The 26,719-nt window shown below is 37.3% G+C and overlaps 1 non-coding gene and 1 pseudogene across 1 annotated transcript; one reads left to right on the top strand and one right to left on the bottom strand.

Moving 5' to 3' along the window:
- Positions 1–18,365: 18,365 nt before the first annotated feature.
- Positions 18,366–19,425, top strand: LOC115854902 (UDP-GalNAc:beta-1,3-N-acetylgalactosaminyltransferase 1-like; annotated as a pseudogene).
- Positions 19,426–19,687: 262 nt separating this feature from the next.
- LOC115855080 (U6 spliceosomal RNA) lies at positions 19,688–19,790 on the bottom strand. Its single transcript, XR_004040272.2, has one exon. It is a non-coding gene; the product is annotated as a U6 spliceosomal RNA (small nuclear RNA).
- Between the last annotated feature and the right edge of the window lie 6,929 nt (positions 19,791–26,719).

Genomic DNA, 26,719 nt, shown 5'->3' on the forward strand with positions numbered 1-26,719 from the left:
TTTAGGTCTGGGAAGGATATCAAGAGGTGATCAAATCTCACTTCTTCCTGTTATCTGGGGAAAGGTGGGCCCAGATACACTAAGCCACATGCCCGAGATCATATAATGGCAATGCAAAACTGGATATTTCCTAAATTTTCTAATTCTTAATTGTCCACTATATTTTCCATTACAACATTTGAAAAGAAACATATCAATTGTACTAAATTAATAATGTTCAAGGGGAAAAATTTGAAAAACTGAGAGAGTCAAAGTCCTCCACTTTCCTATCTCTCAAAAATGGATTACATGTTTTTTCCAGATTCCTTCTTTGTGTGTGTGTGTGTGTGTGTGTGTGTGTGTATGTTTTAACTGTAAATATCTATTTCTATCTCTCTATCTGCATCTGTATACAGCAACTTGCTTTTACTTCTTTTAACAATATACCATAGACAACTTTCTTTCCCGTAGTTTTAAGTCTAGAACACATCCTTTCTAATAGATGTATAACATTCCACTTTATAGTTACAGCTCAATTATTTAATCTTCTTTTCTACATTTCTTTTTCCAGTTACAATTACTGTGTACTGAATATCCTTATATACTTATTTTTTTATTCTGGTTGCAGTATTTTTTTTTCTTAAATGTTCTTCAGGACATTTATGGCAAAGATTTCTTTTTTAATGAATTTATTTATTTATTTATTTATTTATTTATTTATTTATTTATTTATTTTTGGCTGTGTTGGGTCTTCGTTACTGTGCACGGGCTTCCTCTAGTTGCGGTGAGCAGGGGCCACACTTCTTTGCAGTGCACGGGTTTCTCATTGTGGTGGCTTGTCTTTGTTGTGGAGCATGGGCTCCGGTCACGTGGGCTTCAGTAGTTGTGTTGCGTGGGCTTAGTACTTGGGGCTCGCGGGCTCTAGAGCACAGGCTCAGTAGTTGTGGTGCATGGGCTTAGGCATGTGGGATCTTCCTGGACCAGGGCTCGAAACCGTGTCCCCTGCATTGGCAGGTGGATTTTTTTTTTTTTTTTGCGGTATGCGGGCCTCTCACTGTTGTGGCCTCTCCCGTCGTGGAGCACAGGCTCCGGATGCGCAGGCTCAGCAGCCATGGCTCACGGGCCCAGCCGCTCTGCGGCATGTGGGATCCTCCCGGACTGGGGCACGAACTCGTGTCCCCTGCATCGGCAGGCGGACTCTCAACCACTGCGCCACCAGGGAAGCCCGGCAGGTGGATTCTTAACCACTGAGCCACCAGGGAAGTCCTGCTGCAGTATTTCTATAGGATACATTTCTTAGAAATGAAATTGCTGGTTAATCAAATTTTTAAATAAACTTTTAATTTTGGAGTTATTTTAGATTTACAGAAAAGTTGCAAGATAATATATACCCCTCACTCAGTTTACTCTAAAATTAACATCTTATATTAGCATGGTAATACAATAAACCATATTAGTTGTCAAAAGTAAGAAACCAATATTTGTACATTACTATTCACTAAATTCCAGATTTCAGTGGGATGTTTCCCATTGAATTTTGTTGTCCCAGAATTTAATTTAGGATACCAATTGCATTTAGTCATTGTGTTTCTTCTTTCTTCTGGTCTGTGACTATTTCTCACTTGTTTCCCATCACTTTGATAGTTCTAAAGAGTACTGGCCAGGTCTTTTGTAGGGTGGATGGATTGATGTTTGCACTTAAAATTTAATAGCTATTGCTAAATGATGACCAAGATGTTTTAATAATCTATACTCCAAATACTAGTAAAAATTAGTGACTATTTTTTCTAACAGCATCGACATTAGAAGGTATTTACCTTATCAACCTTTGCCTACATGGATGGTGATAAATAGAATTACTTTATAGATTTAATTCACATTTACATTGAGAATATTTTCAATGATTTGTTATTCATTTATTTTTCATTTCTTGTGAGTTACACATGTTCTTTGCCAGTTTTTCTCCTGGGGTTGTGGTCTTTTCTTATAAATTTGTTCCATTTTTGACATATTTTTTCAAATATTAGAGTCTTGGCCATATTATTGATCAAATAAGTCAACAAATATTCGTATCGTCGTGTTTTTAAAATTTTTCTTTATGGTATTTTTTTCTATAGAAAAGTTGTAAATCATTTCTTTATAGTGTCTAAACATTTCATCATGTTTAAAGGTAATACTTTTTCACCCCTAGATTACAAAATGTTTATGAATTTATTTTTTGACTTCGTATTTTACATATCAATCTCTGATGCACCTGAGATTTCTTTTAATATGAGGGGTGGTATAGGGATCCAGTTTAGTTGTCTTCTATTTTTCCTAAATAGTTAGCCAGTTGTCCCAAATCGCATTTGCTCTTATGCCTTGTATTGGCTTGGTGAAATGGAACTGACAACATCTAAGAGAGAAGTAGTCGTTGTTTTTGCTTTCAAAACACAGTAGAGCTTCATCTGAAGAAGAGGATGAGAAGTTATATTTCACTGTGTACCTATCTGCTGCCTTTAAAGTCCTTTGTTACATTAACTTTGCTTGATCTCTCAACAGCATCTGAAACTCGCTCCCTCTTGCTCCTTGAAACTCTACTTCTTTGGACTTTCTTATGCTACGCTTCTGCCTTTGATCTACTTCATGGTCGTATTCACTGCAGTTTGGGTTTTGTTCCGCTTATCTTCTCACCTTGAGTGTTTTTCATACATATATATATAGTTTACTGCTTGCTGTGTCAGAAACTACTCTAAGCATATTGCATATATTTCCTTATGGAATCCTCATAACAATCTTACAATATAGGTACTACCATTATCATCACCTTTCCATAGATGAGGAAATTACATGGAAGAATGGAGGCGCTCTTCCAAGTTAACCTAGATTCTAAACGATGGCGATGGAATTTGAACCCAGCCACTCTGGCTCAAAAGCTCACGCTCTCCCTCTATACGCTGTAGTGCCCCTTGAATTATGCAGCAGCTTATTGGTTCAGAGAATTCTTGTATCCCTCTCATGTTTGTTGGTATCAGTATTTGCTCAAGTGAAGAACCCTGGACTCATTCTCGACCTTACCTTCCATATATAATGAATGACCGGTATCATGATTTCTAGTTCCTATATGTTTTCAACCTATTTTCTCTCCTTCAAACCTACAGCCCCTATCCTAAATTTGGCCATTATTATCCTTTGTTTGGGCCTCCTAACTTCAGCCCCAAACCTGTTCAGATGGATTATCAGAGTCAACTATTTAAAAGGCAACTTTAGGGCTTCCCTGGTGGCGCAGTGGTTGAGAGTCCGCCTGCCGATGCAGGGGACACGGGTTCGTGCCCCGGTCCGGGAAGATCCCACATGCCGCGGAGCGGCTGGGCCCGTGAGCCATGGCCGCTGAGCCTGCGCGTCCGGAGCCTGTGCTCCACAACGGGAGAGGCCACAACAGTGAGAGGCCCGCGTATCGCAAAAAATAATAATAATAATAAAAAATAAAAAAATAAAAGGCAACTTTAACCATGACATTCCTCTGAATAAGCTTCTCTGAAGCTCCCTGTCCATTCTAGTTTGAGCTTTAAGCTCTTTTACGTAATAGTAGCTTCCTCTGACCCCAGTCAATTTCCACTCTCTGCCCCACTCCCTCCTGGGACGCTCTACTCTGCTCCAAACTGTTTTGCTTGGCCTGTGTCACTCACCGTCTAAGACTCTTCTCATACATCACCTCATACGTCGCCTCTCCAGCCTCTTGCTCCCAGGATAGCTGGATCTGGTGCCCCTTCTCTATCATAACCCTTCATTTCACATGGTACTGAAGTCACCTGCTTGTTTGTCTCTGAGCTCCTTGAAGGTAAACTCTACCGTGTCTTGTTTATTTTTATCCTCCCAGCACCCAGTGGTACCTGACTCTGCAGAGGGTGCTTGTTAAATGCTTGCAAACCTGAATACCAGAGGCAGTTTTATAATATCCTAAATACTGTTCCTGCCTTATAGTCACATCAGAGGGAATTTTCTGAGCTCTTGAACTGCTTTAAACAGACATTCAGTCACTGAAGGAATACATGTACACAAGTCAGCTATGGAAATCATTGCTTTCAAACAGCAAGTAAAGGAACATTTTCCTGGATGCAGAGATGCTATTTCATTGTAAAATAAAATAAAATAAAATTATCATGTAATTAATGAGCTACTCTGGTAGACATTCTTTGACTTGCTGTTAAATCTGCGCTCTGAATCTCCATTTCTATTTAAATGTAATCCCAGCTGATCTGTATCCCACCTGCACAACATTAAGAGCAGTGTAGAGAGTACTGTCCCTAATAATCCAGGGATGGGTCTTTCTGACATTGGTTTGTGATGCCATCAGGAATTTGGGGCCATTAAGGAAGAATGTGCAAAAAGGAGAAGTCCAGGGTGATGGGGAATAGAAATGTATAGAAAATGAAATCCATTTATTTAGCATTTCCTATATGCCAGGCACTGTATTATCTCATTTAAAATTTAGAAGAACATTTTTCAGTTTCTCATCACCACCCTCATTTATGAGGATTCTAACTCCAAATGTTATGTATTCCAGAAAGAGCTATACATTTGGGCAGCTGTTTTGTCCGAGAATCCAGTTACCAGATTAATGGTGACTAATTAATATTCTGCATTGTGTTTTGTACTGAGGTGAATTTGTTTATACTAGAAACTTAAACACACATTTCATGGCATTTTGGAGGGATATTATTCATTGTAAGTTTGTTCATTTATGTATCTCCTGGGCCTTTAAAGGATTCAAGTTGTGCATTTTCATTTTTTGTGGTGGAGATGATTTCTCCCTGCAAACTTCCCCTCCGGGATTTGCATGGAGACTATTAAAGTGCCTTACTGCCTCAAACAGTGTTCCTCTCTCCTTGGGTTAGGTCCCAAGAGATGCAGCAATGATAAATGATAACTCCAAAATCGTCTTCTTAATTTATAGACATGACTTTTGTCTTGAAATTTTGCCCCTAGATAAGCAGGGGCAGCAGAAAAAGGAACTCAGACAACTCCTCTCCCTTTACCAGAGTCAATCCTGAACAGTTAGCCCCAGCTTCTGTTCTGGGATATACTATGTTCCTTGGCGCTCACTGCCATAGAAAGACCTCTACCTCCTTTTCACCCAAATGTCTCAGGAGACCCAGAGACCTCAGGTCATTGAAATCCTTTCCATAAGCCCTTGAAGTTCAAACCTCTCAAGAACCCAAACATCTCCAGGGCCCCTCCAGGCTACTTTGAAATTTCTTCACATCTACAAATACTTTATTTTGCAGGAAGTTAAAGTGGAGAAAGAGAATTTTCTATGAGGCATAGGGATATCTGTGACCATCTCTGCCAGTATTTCTGCCTCCTTGGGACTTTATCCTCTCTGTTGTGTTTGGCATTTGTTTTCCCCTCCCCCGTCTTCCTACTGAGCTCCAATGTGTTGATTCTTTCTGTTCCTTAGAATTCTGCCCTGAAGAAGCTGGATGAATAAAGTAGGGGACCAGCCCTTCCTACTTCCTAGAGGAACGTCTGATTCCTGCTGTTGAGTGAAGTGTCACAGTCTTTATGTCTGACCTTCCCAGCCCTTCAAGGTTGGCTCACACTGGCATTCCAGAAATTTCAGCTGAGTTGTAGGAAATGGGTTGAACTGCCCCCTGTTGCTGTGCAACCTCCTCGGGAGCTTCCTGGTGTAATCTGAAACCAGTCTCTGAACCAAAGGGCAAGAGACACCCAAGAAAGAGGCAGGCCACTCTAGCTTGGCTGGTGGCAGGTTTAAAAAGCAAGGGAACTTACATAGAGGTTTGTCTTGGGTGGCTGCAAGATAAGTAGATTCCAACAGCCCATTATAGAGCACAGAGCAAAAGTTCAATGACATTTTAGATGTCTGGGGGCAGGAAGAAAGGAATAATCTGAAGCAGTAGGTCCTTGAGAGCAGGGAAAGCCCAGGCAAACAGAAGGCAACGTTTTTGAGCTGACAAGCTGGAGATGGCGGATTCCGGAGGCCGTGGGAAGAATGATTGCTGGCCGCCTTGGATCATGAGTATTAGGCTGTGTTTCTCAATCTTCTCCCCTTAGTGGTCTCACCACTCATCCTATGAGACCACAGTCCAAGACTATCTACACATGGATTGAGTGAAAATTAGTGTTAGCAAAGGGAACTTTGTGGGGAGCCCTGTTTCAGATTTCCTTGCTTATTCTCATAGTGAAAATTTTATTTTTTTAAATGTGTGCTATGCAGTATTAAAGTTACCCTTTAAAATAGATTTCCCCTGAAAGTGTGTGTGTATTTATAAATTCATTTTATATTCATTTGATCTTAGTTTTCTATTTTCTTTTTGTTCCTCTTGGTTATTTTAAATGTTGTCGCTAGCTCTATATTTCATCATCTTTCTACCTTAAGGCCCTTAAATAAAAGTATCTTTTTACTAACCTATAAATGTTGTTTTAAATATGCACACTTTTCTTAATTATGTCTATATAGGTAGACACATGTTTATATCTTAAAAAACAAAACCTTTACTTTCTCAGGAGCAATCAAGCCTAACAAATGAATGAGAATTCATGGTGGTATTTTCTAAAGAAGTTTTCGGAATTTGTAATTTGCTTGACAATAGAAATGAATTGCCATGTTTCTATAAGTATTTATTCTCAGTGTATTTTGCTTAAATATCAGTGCAATGTGTCTGTGAAAATATAATTATCACCAGCTCCATCATACAGCAGCTGTCAGAATTTTCTCAGTGTCCACTAAATAGATTTCTCTATCTTTCCTGTCTTTATTTAAACACCATCTCATTTTATTTCCTTAGCAGGAAATACTGACAATCAAAAAAGGAAGGAAGGAAGGAAGGAAGGAAGGAAGGAAGGAAGGAAGGAAGGAAACAAGAAAGAAGAAGAAAGGACTTAGTTTCTATCAAATGACCAAGAGAAAGTGTACTAAAAGCTATATTTTTATATGAAAAAATAAGATACTCTCTGTTTCTTCGGCTTATTCTCTAAAATTAGACAACACCAATAAATTAAAATAGAGACAACTTAGTTGTAGTTGAATTGTTTTTCATTATAGAAATGCTGGCCAAAAGGGAACCTGGAAGACAGAAAACTAAACACATTGTTCAACATGGATTGAGATCCTACCACGTATCAGTCATTGCCAAACACTAGGAATACAAAGGAGAGAGGATCTTTGTCCTTGAGGAATTTATATTTTCTAGGGAAAACAGAGGAAAAATACCTCTAAAAAAGTAATTTCTGTAACTGAAACTTCCAAAAAGTTGCATCAGAAACCAATGATTGATATATTTTGGTGGAGGCTTGTACCATGAATAATGAGTAGAATTTTTCAGGTGAGGAAGAAAAGTGTATTTCATGTAGAGACATGGAAACATGCTTGGGGAACAAATGTGACTGTTACAGAATGTCATATAAATGGTATCATAAACTATGTGGTCATTTGTGTCTGCATTCTTCATTTATCTTAATGCTTTTGGCATTCATCCATATTACTACATATATCACTAATACAGTTTTTTAACCTACAGGGACGATTGCATTGTATGGATATACCACAATTGTATATTCATTCACTAGTTGATGGACATTCGGCAAGCCTTTTTGTGAATGTATGTTTTCATTGTTTTGTCTTTTGATTTCTAGCAGTGGAGTTCCTGGGTTGAATGCTAAGTAAAGGTTTAACTATAAAAAATTGCCAAACGTATTTCTAAAGTGGTTGTAGCATTTTTCATTCCCACCAGCAATGTCAAAGAGCATGATTGCTAGATTATATAAAAATGTGTTTAGTTTTGTAAGACATTGCCAAGCTGTCTTCCAAAGTGGCTATAACATTTTGCTTTTGTAGCAGGAGGAAATGAGAGTTCCAGTCATTCCACATCATCACCAGCAATTGGAGTTGTCAGTGTTCCAGATTTTGACCATTCTAATAGGTATATAGAAGTCTCCCATTGCTATTTTAATTTGCATTTCCTGATGACATATGATGTGGAGCATCTTTTCATATCCTTATTTGCCATCTGTATATTTTCTTTTGTGAGATGTCTGTTAAGGTCTTTGGTCCATTTTTTTAAAATTGGGTTGTTTGGGTTTCTGTTGCTAAATTTTAAGAGTTCTTTGTATATTTTGGCTAACACTTCTTTATCAGTTATGTATATTGCAAATATTTTCTCCCTGTATGAGGTTTGTCCTCTCATTCTCTTGACACTGTCATTTGAAGAGCAGAAGTTTTATTTTATCTTATTTTATTTTTTTAACATCTTTATTAGAGTATAACTGCTTTACAATGGTGTGTTAGTTTCTGCTTAATAACAAAGTGAATCAGTTAACCATATACATATGTTCCCATATCTCTTCCCTCTTGCGTCTCCCTCCCACCCTCCCTATCCCACCCCTCTAGGTGGTCACAAAGCACCGAGCTGATCTCCCTGTGCTATGCGGCTGCTTCCCACTAGCTATCTATTTTACGTTTGGTAGTGTATATATGTCCATGCCACTCTCTCACTTAGTCCCAGCTTACCCTTCCCCCTCCCTGTATCCTCAAGTCCATTCTATAGTAGGTCTGCATCTTTGTGCCCATCTACCCCTAGGTTCCTCTGACCATTTTTTTTTTTAGATTCCATATATATGTGTTAGCATATGGTATTTGTTTTTCTCTTTCTGACTTAGTTCACTCTGTATGACAGTCTCTAGGTCCAACCACCTCACTACAAATAACTCAGTTTCGTTCCTTTTCGTAGCTGAGTAATATTCCATTATATATATGTGCCACCTCTTCTTTATCCATTCACCTGTTGATGGACACTTAGGTTGCTTCCATCTCTTGGCTATTGTAAATAGAGCTACAATGAACATTTAGGTACATGACTCTTTTTGAATTATGGTTTTCTGAGGGTATATGCCCAGTAGTGGGATTGCTGGGTCAAATGGTAGTTCTATTTTTAGTATTTTAAGGAACCTCCATACTATTCTCCATAGTGGCTGTATCAATTTACATTCCCACCAACAGTGCAAGAGGGTTCCCTTTTCTTCACACCTTCTCCAGCATTTATTGTTTGTAGATTTTTTGATCATGGCCATTCTGACTGATGTGAGATGATATCTCACTGAAGTTTTGATTTGCATTTCTCTAATGATTAATGATGTTGAGCGTTCTTTCATGTGTTTGTTGACAATCTGTATATCTTCTTTGGAGAAATGTCTATTTAGGTCTTCTGCCCATTTTTGGATTGGGTTGTTTGTTTCTTTGATATTGAGCTGCATGTGTTGCTTGTATGTTTTGGAGATTAATCCTTTTGTCAGTTGCTTCATTTGCAAATATTTTCTCCCATTCTGAGGGTTGTCTTTTTGTCTTGTTTATGGTTTCCTTTGCTGTGCAAAAGCTTTTAAGTTTCATTAGGTCCCATTTGCTTATCTTTGTTTTTATTTCCATTTCTCTAGGAGGTGGGTCAAAACGATCTTGCTGTGATTTATATCATAGAGTGTTCTGCCTATCTTTTCCTCTAAGATTTTGATGGTGTCTGGCCTTACATTTAGGTCTTCAATCCATTTTGAGTTTATTTTTGTGTATGGTGTTATGGAGTGTTCTAATTTCATTCTTTTACATGTAGCTGTCCAGTTTTCCCAGCACCACTTATTGAAGAGGGTGTCTTTTCTCCACTGTATATTCTTGCCTCCTTTATCAAAGATAAGGTTACCATATGTGTGTGGGTTTATCTCTGGGCTTTCTATCCTGTTCCATTGATCTATCTTTCTGTTTTTGTGCCTGTACCATACTGTCTTGATTACTGTAGCTTTGTAGGATAGTCTGAAGTCAGGGAGACTGATTCCTCCAGCTCCAATTGTGAAATTTTTTGTTCTAGTTCTGTGAAAAATGCCAGTGGTAGTTTGATAGTGATTGCATTAAATCTGTAGATTGCTTTGGGTAGTAGAGCCATTTTCACAATGTTGATTCTTCCAATCCAAGAACATGGTATATCTCTCCATGTATTGGTATCATCTTTAATTTCTTTCATCAGTGTCTTATAATTTTCTGCATACAGGTCTTTTGTCTCCTTAGGTAGGTTTATTCCTAGATATTTTATTCTTTTTGTTGCAATGGTAAATGGGAGTGTTTTCTTATTTTCACTTTCAGATTTTTCATCATTAGTGTATAGGAATGCAAGAGATTTCTGTGCATTTTTTTTTTTTTTTTTTTTGTGGTACGCGGGCCTCTCACTGCTGTGGCCTCTCCCATTGCGGAGCACAGGCTCTGGACGCGCAGGCTCAGCGGCCATGGCTCACGGGCCCAGCTGCTCTGCGGCATGTGGGACCTTCCTGGAACGGGGCATGAACCTGTGTCCCCTGCATTGGCAGGCGGACTCTCAACCACTGCGCTACCAGGGAACCCCTGTGCATTAATTTTGTATCCTGCTACTTTACCAAATTCATTGATTAGCTCTAGTAGTTTTCTGGTAGCATCTTTAGTATTCTCTATGTATAGTATCATGTCATCTGCAGTGACAGCTTTACTTCTTCTTTTCCAATTTGGATTCCTTTTATTTCTTTTTCTTCTCTAATTGCTGTGGCTAAAACTTCCAAAACTATGTTGAATAATAGTGGTGAGAGTGGACAGCCTTGTCTTGTTCTTGATCTTAGTGGAAATGGTTTCAGTTTTTCACCATTGAGGACGATGTTGGCTGTGAGTTTGTCATATATGGCCTTTATTATGTTGAGGAAAGTTCCCTCTATGCCTACTTTCTGGAGGGTTTTTATCATAAATGGGTGTTCAATTTTGTGAAAAGCTTTTTCTGCATCTATTGAGATGATCATATGGTTTTTATTCTTCAATTTGTTAATATGGTTTATCACGTTGATTGATTAGTGTATATTGAAGAATCCTTGCATTCATGGGATAAACCCCACTTGATCATAGTGTATGATCCTTTTAATGTGCTGTTGGGTTCTGTTTGCTAGTATTTTGTTGAGAATTTTTGCATCTATGTTCATCAGTGATATTGGCCTGAAGTTTTCTTTCTTTGTGACATCTTGGTCTGGTTTTGGTATCAGAGTGATGGTGGCCTCATAGAATGAGTTTGGTGGTGTTCCTCCATCTGCTATATTTTGGAAGAGTTTGAGAAGGATAGGTGTTAGCTCTTCTCTAAATGTTTGGTAGAATTTGCCTGTGAAGACATCTGGTCCTGGACTTCTGTTTGTTGGAAGATTTTTAATCACAGTTTCAATTTCAGTCCTTGTGATTGGTCTGTTTATATTTTCTATTTCTTCCTGGTTCAGTCTCGGAAAGTTGTGCATTTGTAAGAATTTGTCCATTTCTTCCGGGTTGTCCATTTTATTGGCATAGAGTTGCTTGTAGTAATCTCTCATGATCCTTTGTATTTCTGCAGTGTCAGTTGTTACTTCTCCCTTTTTATTTCTAATTCTATTGATTTGAGTCTTCTCCCTTTTTTTCTTGATAAGTCTGGCTAATGGTTTATCAATTTTGTTTATCTTTTCAAAGAAGCAGCTTTTAGTTTTATTGATCTTTGCTATTTTTTCCTTCATTTCTGATCTGATCTTTATGATTTCTTTCCTTCTGCTAACTTTGAGAAGTTTTATATTTTAATGAAGTCCAGCTAATTTGTAATTTCTCTCATGGATCATGCTTTTGGTATTGTATCTAAAAAGTCATTGCCTTCTTTCATTTCTGATATTAGTAATTTGTGTGCACTCTCTTTTTGTCTTAGTTTTCCTGGCTAGAGGCTTACAGATAACTGATCTTTTCAATCAACTTTTGGTTTTGTTGATGTTCTCTACTGATTTCCTGTTTTCAATGTTATTGATTTCTGCTATACTTATTATTTTTTTCTGCTTACTTTGGGTTGAATTTGCTGTGTTTTCTTTTTCCTAGTTTCCTAAGGTTGAAACTTAGGTGGTGATATTAGATTTTTCTTCTTTTCTTCTTTCCCCCCAGTTTTATTGAGATATACTTTCCATACAGCATTGTGTAAGTTTAAGGCATATGGAATAATGGTATTAGTTATATATATTGTGAAATGATTGCCACGGTAAGTGTAGTTAACATCCATCATTTCATGTAGATACAAAAGAAAAAGAAAAAAAATTTTCTTATGGTGAGAACTCCTAGGATCTACTGTCTTAACAGCTTTCAAGTATACCATACAACATTGTTAACTATAGTTGCCATTTTGTACATTACATTGCTAGACTTTATATCTTATAACTAGAAGTTTGTACTGTTTGACCACCTTCATCCAATTCCTCCTCTCCTCACTCCCATCCTCTTCTTTTCTAAGTATGCATTCAATGCTATAAATTTCCCTTTTAGCACTGCTTTTACTGCATCCCACTAATTTTGGTAAGTTATGTTTTCATTTAAACTTAGTTCAAAATATTTTTAAATTTTTCTTGAGATTTCTTCTTTGACCCATGTTATTTAGAAGTGTGGTTTTTAATCTCCACATATTTTGGAATTTTCTAGTTACCTTTCTGTTACTGATTTCTAGCTTAATTCCATTGTTGTCTGAGAGCAGACATTGTATGATTTTTATTCTTTTAAATTTGTTAATGTGTGTTTTATGACTCAGCATGTGGTCTTTCTTGGTGATTGTTTCATGTGAGCTTGAGAAGAATGTGTATTCTGCTGTTGTTGGATGAAGCAGTCAATAGAGGTTAATTATATCCAGTTGATTGATGGTGCTGTTGAGTTCAACTAAGTCTTTATTGATTTTTTTTGGCTGCTGAATCTTTCCATCTGTGATAGAAGGGTGTTGAAGTCTCCAACTATGTTGGTGGATTCAGTTATTCTCCTTGCAATTCTATCAATTTTTGCCTCACATATTTAGATGCCCTGCTATTAGGTGCATACACATTGTTATGTCTTCTTGGAGAATTGACCCTTTATCGTTATGTAATGCCCTTCTTTATCCCTCATAACTTTCCTTGCTTTGAAATTTGCTCTGTCAGAAATTGATACACTACTCCTGCTTCCTTTGATTAGTGTTAGCATGGTAGATATTTCTCCATCCATTTAATTTTAAGCTATATGTATGCAATATATACAACGTGGGTTTCTTGTAGATGACATATATTTGGGTCCTGTTTTTTGATCCACTTTGACAATCTCTGTCTTTTATTTTATTTATTATTTATTTTTTGGTTGTGCCATGTGGCTTGCGGGATCTTAGTTCCCTGACCAGGGATCAAACGTGGGCCCCCTCAGTGAAAGCCCCGAGTCCTAACCACTGGACCGCCAGAGAATTCCTGACAATCTCTGTCTTTTAATTGGTGCTTTTATACCATCTGTGTTCAAAGTGACTATTGATATACTTGCACTAATAACTACCATATTTGTTACTTTTTTCTAGTTGTTGCTCTTGTTCTTTGTTCCTCTTTTTGTCTTTCATTATTTTTCTGCCTTTGGTTTTAATCAAGCATTTTATATGACCCCATTTTCTCTCCTTTTTTAACATATCTGTTATGCTTCATTTTTCCCCCCTATTTTAGTTCTTGCCCTAGAGTTTGCAATATATAGTTACAAATAATCCAAGTTCACTTTTAAATAAACTATGCCACTTCACTGGTAGTGAGTACCTTATGATAAGAAAATTACCCTAATTCCTTCTTCCTCATCCCTTGTATCATTGTTGTCATTCATTTCACTTACACATAAGCATTTACAAATATATATATAATTGAATACATTGTTGCTATTATTATTTTGAAAAAATGTTATCTATTAAGAACCAAGAATAAGAAAAATAAAAGTTCTTATTTTACTTTCACTTATTCCTTTTTCAATGCTCTTCCTTTCTTTATGTAGATCTGAATTTCTTACCTATATTATTTTCCTTTCTTCTAAAGAACTTCTTTTAACATTTCTTGCAAGGCAGGTCTACTGGCAATAGAGTCCCTCATTTTTTGTTTGTCTGAGGAAGTCTTTCACTTTTGAAGGATAATTTTGTAGGGTACAGAATTCCAGGTTGGTGTTTTTTTCTCTCAACCCTTTAAATATTTCACTGTACTCTATTCTTGCTTGCATGTTTTCTGAGGAGAAGTTGAACATAATTCTTTTCTTACAGTTTTTCTCCTCTGGCTGCTTTAAAAATTTTTCTTTATCTTTGATTTCCTGTAATTTGAAAATGACATGCCTAGGTGCAGATATATTTTCTTTTCATTTATCCTGCTTGGTGTTCCCTGAGCCTCCTGGATCTGTGGTTTGGTGTCTGACCAGTTTGAAAATTTGGGAAAATTCACTCATTATTGTTCCAGATATTTCTTCTGTTTCCTTATGTAGTTGTCCCACAGTCCTTGGATAGTCTGTTCTGTTTTATTTTAAAGTTTTTACTATCTTTTATTTACAATTTTGGAGGTTTTTGTTGAGATATCCTTAGAGATTCTTTCCTCAGCTGTGTCCAGTTTACTAATAAGCCCATCTAATGTATTCCTCATTTTGTTTCTTTTTAGTTCTTTGTTAGGATTTCCATCTCTCTGTTTCCCTTGTTTATCTGTTCTTGTATGCTGTCTACATTAGAGCCCTTAGCATATTAACTATAGTTATTTTAAATTCCTTTTCTGTTAATTCTAACATCCTTGTCATGTCTGGTTCTGCCACTTGCACTTTCTCTTCAAATTTTGTTTTTTGCTTTTTAGTATGCCTTGTAATTTTTTCTTGATAGCCAGACGTGATGTACTGGGTAAAAGCACTGCTGTAAAGAGTTCTCTAGTAATGTGGTGATAATGTGGGTTTTCAGGCGAATAATTGTATAGTCCTATGATTAAGTCTCAGTCTTACCTGAACCTATGCCTCTAGACTGTGAACCTCACAAGTATTTCTCAGTTTTTTCTCTCCCCTTAAGTCAGACAGGATGGCTAGAATGAGCTGGAGTTCAGTGTTTCCCTTCTCCCATGTGTAAGTGTAGAACTGACTGGAGTTGATCAGTTTCCTCCCCTAGGTCCATTATGGTCTGGTAATACCTCAGCAGATTAAGTGCTGATTAAGTACTTTCTCCTAAGGACAGGCCTTGTTAAGCACAGTTCATTGCAGCACCATTTACAATCGCCAAGACATGGAAACAACTTAAGTGTTCATTGACAGATGAATGGATAAAGAAGATGTGGCAGATATATACAAAGAAATACTACTCAGCCATAAAAAAGAATGAAATAATGCCATTTACAGCAACATGGATGGACCTAGAGATTATCATATTAAATGAAGTAAGTCAGAAAGAGAAAGACAAATACTATATGATATCAATTATATGTGGAATCTAAAATACGACACAAATGAACTTATTTACAAAACAGAAACAGGACTTCCCTGGTGGCGCAGTGGTTGAGAGTCTGCCTGCTAATACAGGGGACACGGGTTCGTGCCCCAGTCTGGGAAGATCCCACATGCCGCGGAGCGGCTGGGCCCGTGAGCCATGGCCATTGAGCCTGCGCGTCTGGAGCCTGTGCTCCGCAACGGGAGAGGCCACAACAGTGAGAGGCCCACATACCGCAAAAAAAAAAAAAAAAAAAACAGAAACAGACTCAGACATAGAGAACAGGCTTGTGGTTGCCAAGGCAGAGAGGGGTGGGGAGGGATGGATTGCGAGTTGGGAATTAGTAGATGCAAGTTATTATACGTAGAATGGATAAACAACAAGTTCCTACTGTATAGCACAGGGAACTATATTTAATATCCTGTGATAAACCATAATGGAAAAGAATGTGAAAAAGAATGTATACATATATATACACACATATATATGTATAATGTGTATATGTATATACATGCATAATGTATCTATATATACAACTGAATCACTCTGCTGTATGGCAGAAATTAACAAAACATTGTAAATCAACTATAGATAAATCAACTATACATAATTTTTTTTTTTTTTTTTTTTTTTTCTGGTACGCGGGCCTCTCACTGTCGTGGCCTCTCCCACTGCGGAGCACAGGCTCCAGACGCACAGGCTCAGCGGCCATGGCTCACGGGCCTAGCCACTCTGCGGCATGTGGGATCTTCCTGGACCGGGGCACGAACCCATGTCCCCTGCATCGGCAGGCGGACTCTCAACCACTGCACCACCAGGGAAGCCCTACAATAAATTTAAAAAAAATAAATAAAATAAAGTTTGTTTTATCCATTAAAAAAAAAACAACCCAGAGTACTGTGGTTCATTTCCAGTTTCTTTCTTTTCTCCTCCCCCTGCTGGAAGCAAGAGGGGATTTTTCTCCAGTATTTACAGTGAGAATCTGGTTGAGCTCCTGGGGGTGAAACTTACAAAACGCGTGGGGATCTCAATGCGATAGGGTCTGCCCAAAGTTTTTAACTCTCGGACTTGTCCACACTGAGCTTCCAGCAACTTTTAAATTATAGTTGAGGTTTTCCCACCCTGGCACTGGTCCCTGTGGCAGTTTATGCTCTTGACTGTATGTGACTCCCTATACTCAGCCATCTGTCTCTCCAGTGTTGGGGATTTGTCCTGTGCCCTCAATCTCTCTTATGAATCCATGAGGAATTGTTGATTTTTCAGTCTGTTCAGCTTTTTGCTTGTTGCTATGATGGAGTGACTTCCAGGCTCCTTGCATATGGAACTGGAAACCAGAAGTCGAATTATTTTTAAAATTCTATCTTCTCTTTCACTTTCATTAGCTAGATTTCTTTGTTGTAATGGTTATTTGCAATAATTTTCAGGATTTGAGTTTATTTTGGCTTTCTCTTTATTAAGTACTACTATAAATTCTTCTTTTCTTTTCCTTTTTTAACTCATAGCTTTTCTGTTCCATAGATTTAATAATTTGTAGACTTTGCGCTCTTTGGCGTTCACGTGTCCCTTCTTCCTTCATATGATTCCTGTGTCATCGGGTTGTAACCCCATTAGTCTGTGATAGTGTCCTTGAGTTCTGGAACAAGATGTCTCAGGCAAGTCTAATGTTATGCTTCAGACTTGTAATCAGCCACTTATCCAAAGAACCCTGGTATTTACGGAGCACAGTCTACATATAGGAGCACTCATTGCTTCTGGGGGTGTCATTGCCTTCAGGCATTTTAAGTGGACAGAACTAGGGAATACATACTTTTTAAAGAAAAAGTCCATGATTTAATAGTATTTCCAATTCAGATTTAACATTACAAGTTTTTGCTGTGTCATTTTATTTTGATCCCTTATTTTCGTACACAGAAATTCTTAATTCCTAACGCAGCAACGTAATTACGTATTTGCTGTATTCTACCATATAAAAATGGGCCACATTATTAATAATATAATTCAAGCAAGCATTCTTACTGTTTGATGCTTGTCACCTTGAATTTTATATGTCAGATAATATTGTTATCCTTGCTTTCTTTATTTATAGACTACATATTTACTTTTAAACTCTTGATGCCATGGTTTAGGTGTGTCTTGTTCAAATGGCTTATTGTTATAATTTGTGACTGTCTGTGCATGTATACGTGCATATGTGTTTGTATTCACAGAGGCATCACTGCATCTTCCCCCTCATTCTAACACTCTTAGTCTTTTAAATAAAGCCTCAGATATGTTATAAATCTATACTTTATCAATTAAATACGAAATAACTATATTAAAACATGTATTAAATATATTTATTATATCAAATTATATATTATAGTAAATATTATATAATATATATAATTTTGGTTATTAGGTATTTAGGGTGGATGGAGAGGTGAACAAATGTTCTTATAAAATAATAAATATGTTTATTCAATAAAATTTAGAAAATGCAGAAGAAGAGAAAAAAGAATCACCAACTCTCTTACTCCCAACAAACAGACAACCACTGTTAACCATTCATTCATAAATGCATATTAGGGGGTTACTACGTGCCTTTTGATATGTTTCTTTCCAGTCAAGATTATACAGTTAAATAATAATTAATAATAATGGATTCCGTTTTTTAGTGCTTATATTTTACCAGGAAATATTTACAGATTATCTCAGTTAATCCTCATAACAAAACTAGGGAATAGGTGATACGTTAATACCACTTTAGAGATGGAGAAAGTGAGTTTCAGAAACGTTAAGTGACTTGTCCAAGATGTCAGTATTAACATGGCCTTGGAAAATGGAAAGAGGGGAGGGTCGGCCCTCTGCCCGCGTTGGAGCAGGGTGCGCGCGGCGCGCTGGAGAGTTCACGGCAAATCGTTTAATTAAAGCATATGGAATACGGGAAACAAAAGACTTCAACTAGTGCTTTAGTCTCATCTGAAATTCTACAGGCATGTATCTTGTAAGCAGTATATGGCAGAGTTTTAGGCCAATCTGAGAGTCTTGTTTTTCAGTAGAAATTTCAAGCATTAGTGTTGACTACCACTTGCTATGGAATGTTCAGTTGATGAAACTGAAGGTCTTTCACTCAGAAGAAATAAATCAAGAACCCGAGGCTCGCGTGCTCCTGAGCTTCTGTGAATGGCCCCGGCGCTCCGAACCACCCTTCCGGGTGGATGTCACTGAGATCCCTGGAGCCTCCTGCTGCCGTCGCTCCTGAGTTTCCTGGTGATGTGGTACCTCAGTCTTTCCCACTACAATGTGCTAGAACGCGTGAACTGTATGTACTTCTATGACTATGAGCCCATTTGCAGACAAGTCTTCCGCTTCACACTTCGAGAGCATTGGAGCTGCTCTCATCAAAATGCATGTCTTGTCATCCCGGTGACCTCACACCCCTCAGATGTGAAAGCCAGACGGGCCATTAGAGTTACTCGGGGTGAAAAGAAGTCTTGGTGGAGCTATGAGGTTCTTACGTTTTTCTTATTAGGCCAGTAGGCTGAAAGGGAAGACAAAGTATTAGCATTATCCTTAGAGGATGAACACCTCCTTTATGGCAACATAATACAAGATTTTTTAGACACATACAATAATGTGACCTTGAAAACAATTATGGCATTTAGGTGGGTAACTGAGTTTTGCCCCAACGCATAGTACATCACGAAGACAGACAGTGGTGTTTTCATCAATACTGGCAACTTAGTGAAGTATCTTTTAAATTTAAACCACTCAGAGGAGTTTTTCACAAGTTATCCTCTAATTGATGATTATTCCTATAGAAGATTTTACCAAAACCCCCATATTTCATACCAGGGGTATCCCTTCAAGGTGTTTCCTCCCTACTGCGGTGGGTTGGGTTATATAATATCCAGAAATTTGGTGCCAAGAATCTATGAAATGATGAGTCACGTAAAACCCATCAAGTTTGAAGATGTTTATGTTGGGATCTGTTTGAATTTATTAAAAGTGGACATTCATATTCCAGAAGACACCAACCTTTTCTTTTTATATAGGATCCATCTGAATGTCTGTCAACTCAGATGCATGATTGCAGCCCATGGCTTTTCTTCCAAGGAAATTATCACATTTTGGCAAAGCTATGCTAAGGAACACCACCTGCCATTTTTTCCCCTTATATCAGTGTTTATTTATTTTGTTGTTTATTTTTTAAACATCTTTATTGGAGTATAATTGCTTTACAATGGTGTGTTAGTTTCTGCTGTATAACAAAGTGAATCAGCTATACGTATACACATATCCCCATATCTCCTCCCTCTTGCGTCTCCCTCCCACCCTCCCTATCCCACCCCTCTAGGTGGACACAAAGCACCGAGCTGATCTCCCTGTGCTATGAGGCTGCTTCCCACTAGCTATCTGTTTTACATATGGTAGTGTATATATGTCCATGCCACTCTCTCACTTCGTCCCAGCTTAAAAATATGGAATGCTTCATGAATTTGCGTGTCATCCCTGCACAGGGGCCATGCTAATCTTCTCTGTATCATTCCAATTTAGTATATGTGCCGAAGCAAGCACCCACATGCCATTATTAATTTGACATTCTACCCAAAGCCTAGAGAAGGGAGGGATACTTTGTGGAGACTGTTAAAATTAGACTGTGGAATCTCCAATGGAAAACTCATGGGAAGGTCATTGTGTGGCTTACACAGAACCAAAACTCATGAAGAGCCCATAGGTTGGATACTGGAGGGTTGCACTTGACCTGTGGTTTATTTTGACAACAATCAAGTCAGGCCTTTTAAAGATGATATTTAGAGGAATTAAACATCTGACAAAGGAATAGGAGGTTTTTGTTAATAAAACAAACAATTTGAACATGTCATTCTGTAGATTAGAATTTCTTAAATGGGTTTCATTGAATTATAAGCTCATTTGTCCATAACAACAAAGCAGTGTGAAGTATTATTCATTGAACAATCCAGTCAGTTCAGGGTTTTGTGTATATCTTACATGGATTACAGTTTTTGAAATACATAGTTCTGTGTAAAAAAACTGAAGTTATACTGAATAGAATTTCATCTGTTTTTGGTCATTTGGAAGATACGTCAGGATGCTGCAGTATTTCAGAGTTATCAATTATTGTTTAATGTTACTTAGAGTTTTGCACTTTTATGGGTGTTTGAAGTTATGGTTGTTTCAATACTGTATAAACAGAATAGTGAAAATCACTCTTTATATTTAAACTTCTTTTCCAGTTACTTCACTAATGAGTTTATTATGAATAGCTCCATTAATGTGTAGTCATTGGTCATTATTGCATATCAGTAATCTCTTGAACTTTGATAAATATTTTGTCATGGTAACACAGAGAAGAATTAAAGCAAGAAGATCTGAATTACTGTCTTGTTTTTAAAAATATCATCCCCGGTGTTTTTAGATGTCACTTCATCTGTCTCATTTTTCCACCTGGAAATTAGGAGGAGTATAGAATGCCAGGCAGCATGTTTCCTTTTGGAAAGGACTCTGAAGCCAAAAAGAAAAGAGAGAATGTGGTGGCCAGAATATTATGAAAGGAGTGTCATATTTCAGTGCTTGAGTTGGAAAGAGAAGACTAAAGATTCGAGCTGCATTGTTAACTGCTCCGTGTTTTTTCTCATTAACAATCAGTTTGAGAATAAAAAGAAAACAAAAAAACACAGCTGCTATTGTTATTAGTTTCACATCAAGAGGAAAGCCCTACTATGTGGTCTAAAATCAAATCTGATTTCCATGTCAGGGTGAAGCACATTTTTTCATAGGAGAGATGATGTAGATCACCTTTGACCTGCTAGTTGGTCAAAGAGGGGCACCCCTTGCCCCCATATTCTCGGGATTGTGTGATTTCCCATTATGCCTGATATGGGACAAGTGATTCCTTTTATCTGGATTACATGATGGTGAAAGATCAAATCTGTTGGCAGAAAATATGAACTTGAAAGTGTATAGTCAGCTCTTGTAATGCTCATATATTTATAATTCTCCTATAAGAAAAGCTTAATTTCAGTTAGAACCATTATAATGTTTGATTCTTTATAACAAGGCTATTTCCATTTCCCTCATCTCAGACCTGATCCAGTTACAATAAAATCAATTAAATGAAAAAAAGAAAATGGGGAGAAATTATACTGGCTGAACTTCCACTGGAATGAATTATTTTGGGCTAATTTTCTGCCATGGTTGTGAGAAATCAATAGATTTTGCAGAATTTTGAAAAGCAGCCTTTACTGATGAAGAAAATGTTTGGCTGCCTGCAACAGAAGGAAAGTCAATTATAGCGGCTTCATACAACATACGTTAAGGTTTTCATCTAACAACTAAGCCTAGACCCAGGGTGGTACAGCACATTCTATCATTGTTCCAGGCTCTTTCCTTCTTTATACTTTCCTTGACACACGGTTTTACCCTCGTGTGTGTCACCACATGGTCACAGAATGGCTCCTTCAGCTCAACCTTCATGTCTGTGTGTCAGGAAGTCACTGAAGTGGGAAGGAAATCCACAGAAGCTTTCTGCTTATATCTCGATGGTCAGAAATATGTCCCAAGGTCACCCTTATCTGTGATCAAGGTTGGAATATGGAGGGTTTATTTTTCTGGGCACATTTCCACCTTAAACAAAATCTGGATTCTCCCTAGCAAAATCCACTACCTCATGTATATTTAACAAGTAGTTACATGAAAATAAATTTCATAATAAACTCAACGTAATCTCTTGAGGCAGAGTAAGATATCTGCTTTTGGGGAAAAAGGAGTATGGGAAAATATAGTGCAGTGCTATAGCACGTGAAACAAAACCCCTTGCTGTTGAAATTTGGAGAGAAACAAAGTTCATCCATTAACAAGGAATTTCCCAGTTGTGTGGTTTGCCTAGAGGATCAGATACTTTGTGAGCTCAGCATTGATCATCCTGCACTTTACAGCTCTCTGCAGTGTCATTATTATGGTTCATTATACTGTTGGCAACTATCTTGGCCAACCTTGAAGATGAGTTCAAAAAGGCCTTGTCCTGCAAACACTCCTCCAGCTCTGCCTACGCTGACTAAGTCAGCTAGGTTTATCTCCCATCAGCAAGTCATTAGGTGAGAAAAGCACTAAAGGAACTCAGGAGCTAAGGATCTTTGGTGCATCTGCTGTCAGTGCATCGGAAGCCTCTGATCTGGGTACTTCTATCCTATCGCCAGTGAGCGTTGCTGGATTCCACCAGCTGTTAATCCCTGCTAAAGTGCTGGTGGATAAGTTAAAGCAGTGTGTCTCAGATTCTTTTCCACCAGCATACCCTTAAGATATGGAACTAAACCTGGGAAGGTGTTGTGTGTGTGTATGAGGTGAGGCAGGGTGACAGCAATGTGTGTGTGTGTGTGTGTGTGTGTGTGTGTGTGTGTAAAACATGCCACCTGGCATGATTCACTTTTATTCTGGGAAACATCCCACAATTTACCTAGTGGGGAGAGGATTCTTCCACTCTTAATTTACAGACTTCTGTTGAAGTTCCAGGGTGGGTGTGACATTTGGCTAATTCTATAGCTGGCCACCATGATTCATTCAGTGACCCAACCGGAGTCAGTGAGATTCAAGGTTTCTTTTCTCCTGAGATTTCTAGGAAAGAGACTCTTGCTTTTTTCCCCCTGAGATTAAAGACAGAGAAGATATAAAATATGAAGCTTTGGCACTCATCTTTTGGTTATAAGAATACAGTCAGTACGGAGGAGGGAAGATTCTGAGAGAGGATGAAGAAAAACAAAGTCTAGGAGACATCTTTTGAGTCTCTGGACAAGCTGTATCTAAAGCCAGTCCCGTTCCTGGACTTTTCATTTATCTAAGCAAATATTTTGTGTGTGTGTGTTTAAGCCACCTGGGTACTTTGTGCCATTTGAAACAAACAAATGAAAATCACTAGCACGAACTCCATATCCTTGAAATTATTTGAAGTTTTGGGTTTCAGCCTAACAATTTACACACACTTAGCATTCTCCTCAACAATATAAATATATATATATTTAAAAAGAAAATGTGTTTAAATTTTCATTTAAATCACTTCACTTTCTGCATCAAAATTTTCAAGTGAAATTTATTTTCCAGGAGGAGATGTCATATTTATTATATAGTTTCTCATTCCCTTGACACAATTCTGCATGTGCCAGGTGGTAGATCTACTGCAATTTTAGAAACATAAGCTTGAAGAGCTGTGCATACAAGTATAATAGGGAACTTCTGAATACAAAAAGTTTTCAGGACTCAAAAACATGGAATTATAATGGTAGGATAATAGGCTTTGGCACAAGAAGACCCATTTGGGACTTTACAAATAGGCAGTACTCACTCCATCCACAAATAAAGCTTTTTTTTGTAGAGGAATACATAAATATAAAAACTCCATAAGCTAGTAAGCAGTGGGGTTCACAATCTGAATTTTAACAACTTTATTGAAATAGATCTGTGTAAACAGAGGTATCCCACGTTATAAAGTGTGACACCTGACGTGGATGGAAACCAAACATAATGCTAATGCTTCTGGGGAGTGTGTTTCCTTTAAAAAAAAATCCTCAGGATATTATTTCCCTGTAGTACAATGTGTTTTAGGTTATGGACTACCAAGACCAGTTTTTTCACAAAGTTAGATTAAACCCCTGTAGTACAATGTGTTTTAGGTTATGGACTACTGAGACCAGTTTTTTCACAAAGTTAGTTTACACCCCTATTTTTCAAAGGGTTCAGATTTGAGGTGGGTGTGAAAAACGGTATAGATGCTCGATTCATGCTCTGTGAAAGTCCTTCTTTCCTATCCAGAGCCCAGTGTGCATTAACTGAGGAAAATTGCAGATGACCAAGACATCAAGCCTTTCATCAAATTTCTTTCAAGTGAACTTCTGAAGCAGAAGTTCATTTACCATAGAGTAGAATACATTTGATTCAAAGGGGTTATTTCAACATCTGTATGATTCCAGAAATCCTGAAGAAATGAGGGAAATTCAGCCAGGTATCCTGATGTCTTTGTTCACTTATTAGCTAATACTTCAGTAATGGAAGGCATAAGGATTTTTGTCTTTACGTCTTTATTCATTGAACCTTAAGGCAGCACTGAACTCTAGATACTGTGGGATCTCTTCTGTGGTCACTGGTCTAAAGAACCTCAATGAAGGGCTTCAACATTTCCGCCTCTTTCTCTGTATTTTATTTTCATGAGCTTTCTTCACATAGGAGGCTCTAGAATACTATGCAGTGGTCACAAAGTAGAGCAAATAATTTAATATCCCACCTCCAAATCTTCTACAATAGCAAAATCTTAGCAAGAAAGGAGAGTATCACTCTTCATCTGCAGCTCTTATTCATCTGACCTGAAGAGTACTGGCTCCAACATTTGCTGTTTCGTTTTGAACCGCAGTATTATATTTGAACATACAATGATTTTTTTCCCTTGACTGAGCCCTACTTTGGTGATTTTCTTTTCCAGTCAAACTAAGGAACTTAATATCACTTTGCTACTACAAGGATAAATGGGGAAGAGAAGTGTCTTTCTGACATCAGGAAATATTTGCAGGGATCGTTTGTGTCCCAGGACCCTTTTGGATTTAACTTATCCCCTGCAAAAGAGAAAGTGTTGTTAGCTGTCATTGCTAAGAATAAGACGTCTATGTAGCTAAGAAAATAGCTACAAAAACTTAATATTTTCAGCAATATACGTACTGAAGACATTGAGAGCTATCTAGAATGCTTTATTAATGTTTGAATCACAAGAGGATTTGTTTTTCACTGCATGCAATGAGGGCAAACAAATAAAATTATTCAAGAACTCTGTTTTCCCATCCCTTATTTTCTCAAGTTGTCCTAATATGATGATGTAACTTTGATCCTTGGTAGACGGTAACTATTTGGGTACTCCTCAATCTTTGTATCCACTTAAATGCTCCACAAAAACTATTGAATGTGCTTTCGAGAATCTTATCTTAAAATAATGCCAACATACTAGTTCTTTAAGGATATACAAATGAAAAGGAGTGCTTATGTATTCATGAAAGTGCTGGAATAACAAATAGCACTTATGTGCTCTAGTAATAAAAGGACATCAGTTTTAAGAAAATGGCAGTGCTTAATTGAAGTCTACAAAATTCGATTTGATCCTATCTCCCCCCTTAAATCTTCCAATGAGAAGTAATGAGTGGGTCCAGAAACCCAAGCAGAGAAAAGAAAATTTATATTTATTAGATGTCTACCATGTTTTAGGTACTTTACACATATCAGTTCATTTATATTTATATTTTTTATTATAGAAACAAATGAGGAAATGTGCATTAATCCAAATAATTCTAGTGATTCAAGAACCACAAAACAAAACAGGGAAAGGAGGTAACTTAATTTATGGCAAAGCCTTGATACCTATTTTGAAAAAAAGCGATACGTCTGAACAATGACAAACATGATGCTGTGACTATACAAGCCCTGGTTCCATGGCAACACTGTCCCAGCCAATCGTGAAGAAAGCAGCCTGGTAATGGAAGAAGAAAATAAGATCTAAACTTTCAGACACTCGTTAACCTGTTCCTGTTCCTGGAAATATGTTATATTCCAATTGCTATCTTTACTTCTTATCCATATATCCTCTTCTTCTTTTTTGATAAAACACACATTTTAATTTATCATTTGATTATAGGTCAAACAGTTCAAAAGTGCTTCTGAAGAAGTTCTCCCACCCACCAACTCTGTTCTTACTCCCCAGAGGTGATAATTTTTTGTGTCTGTTGTTAGCTTCATCGGTTGTATGCCCATAATTTTAAATAGTATTGTTATACTTTTACTTGTTGATTTTTAAATAGCATACTGTCCTATGATGCCACATGATGCAAGATAAAGATTTAACTCACATAAACTATCAGGATGGTGAGTGCATCTGGCAGGTAATTTGCATTTCTCATACTGATATTAAGGTTACACTTAACCTCATTAATGGACTGGAAGGCATCCCCCCTTTTTTATCTTCTGGGAGAGCAAGCATAACATAAGAGATATTCACCTTTAAACTTTGGTGGAATTAACCTGTGAAAACATCTATTTCAACTTCTTTAATAGCTATAGGACTTTTCAACCTTTCTCATTCTTCCTAAATCAGTTATACATTATATCTCACTAGGATTTTGTTCATTTCATAAAAAGCTTCAAATTTACTGGCAAAAAAACTCAGAATTTTCTCTTACGTATTAGTTTTTAGTTTATTAGTATTTTTTCTTTTTTTTCCCTTAGACAGCATAGTAAAGATTTTTTACTTTATTAGCCTTTAAAAAAATTGTTTTGGTTGACCTTCTGTATTGAATCTTTTTAATTTTATATTCACTAATTAATACTTTTATTACTTGTTTATTAAACATTGGTTGTCGGTGTTAACAATTAGCCTATTGATTCTTTTTTTTATAATTTACTTATTTTGTTTATTTTTATTTTTGGCTGCGTTGGGGCTTCATTGCTGCATGCAGGCT

This window comes from Globicephala melas, chromosome 17, assembly GCF_963455315.2.
Source record: "Globicephala melas chromosome 17, mGloMel1.2, whole genome shotgun sequence".
NCBI lineage: Eukaryota > Metazoa > Chordata > Mammalia > Artiodactyla > Delphinidae > Globicephala > Globicephala melas.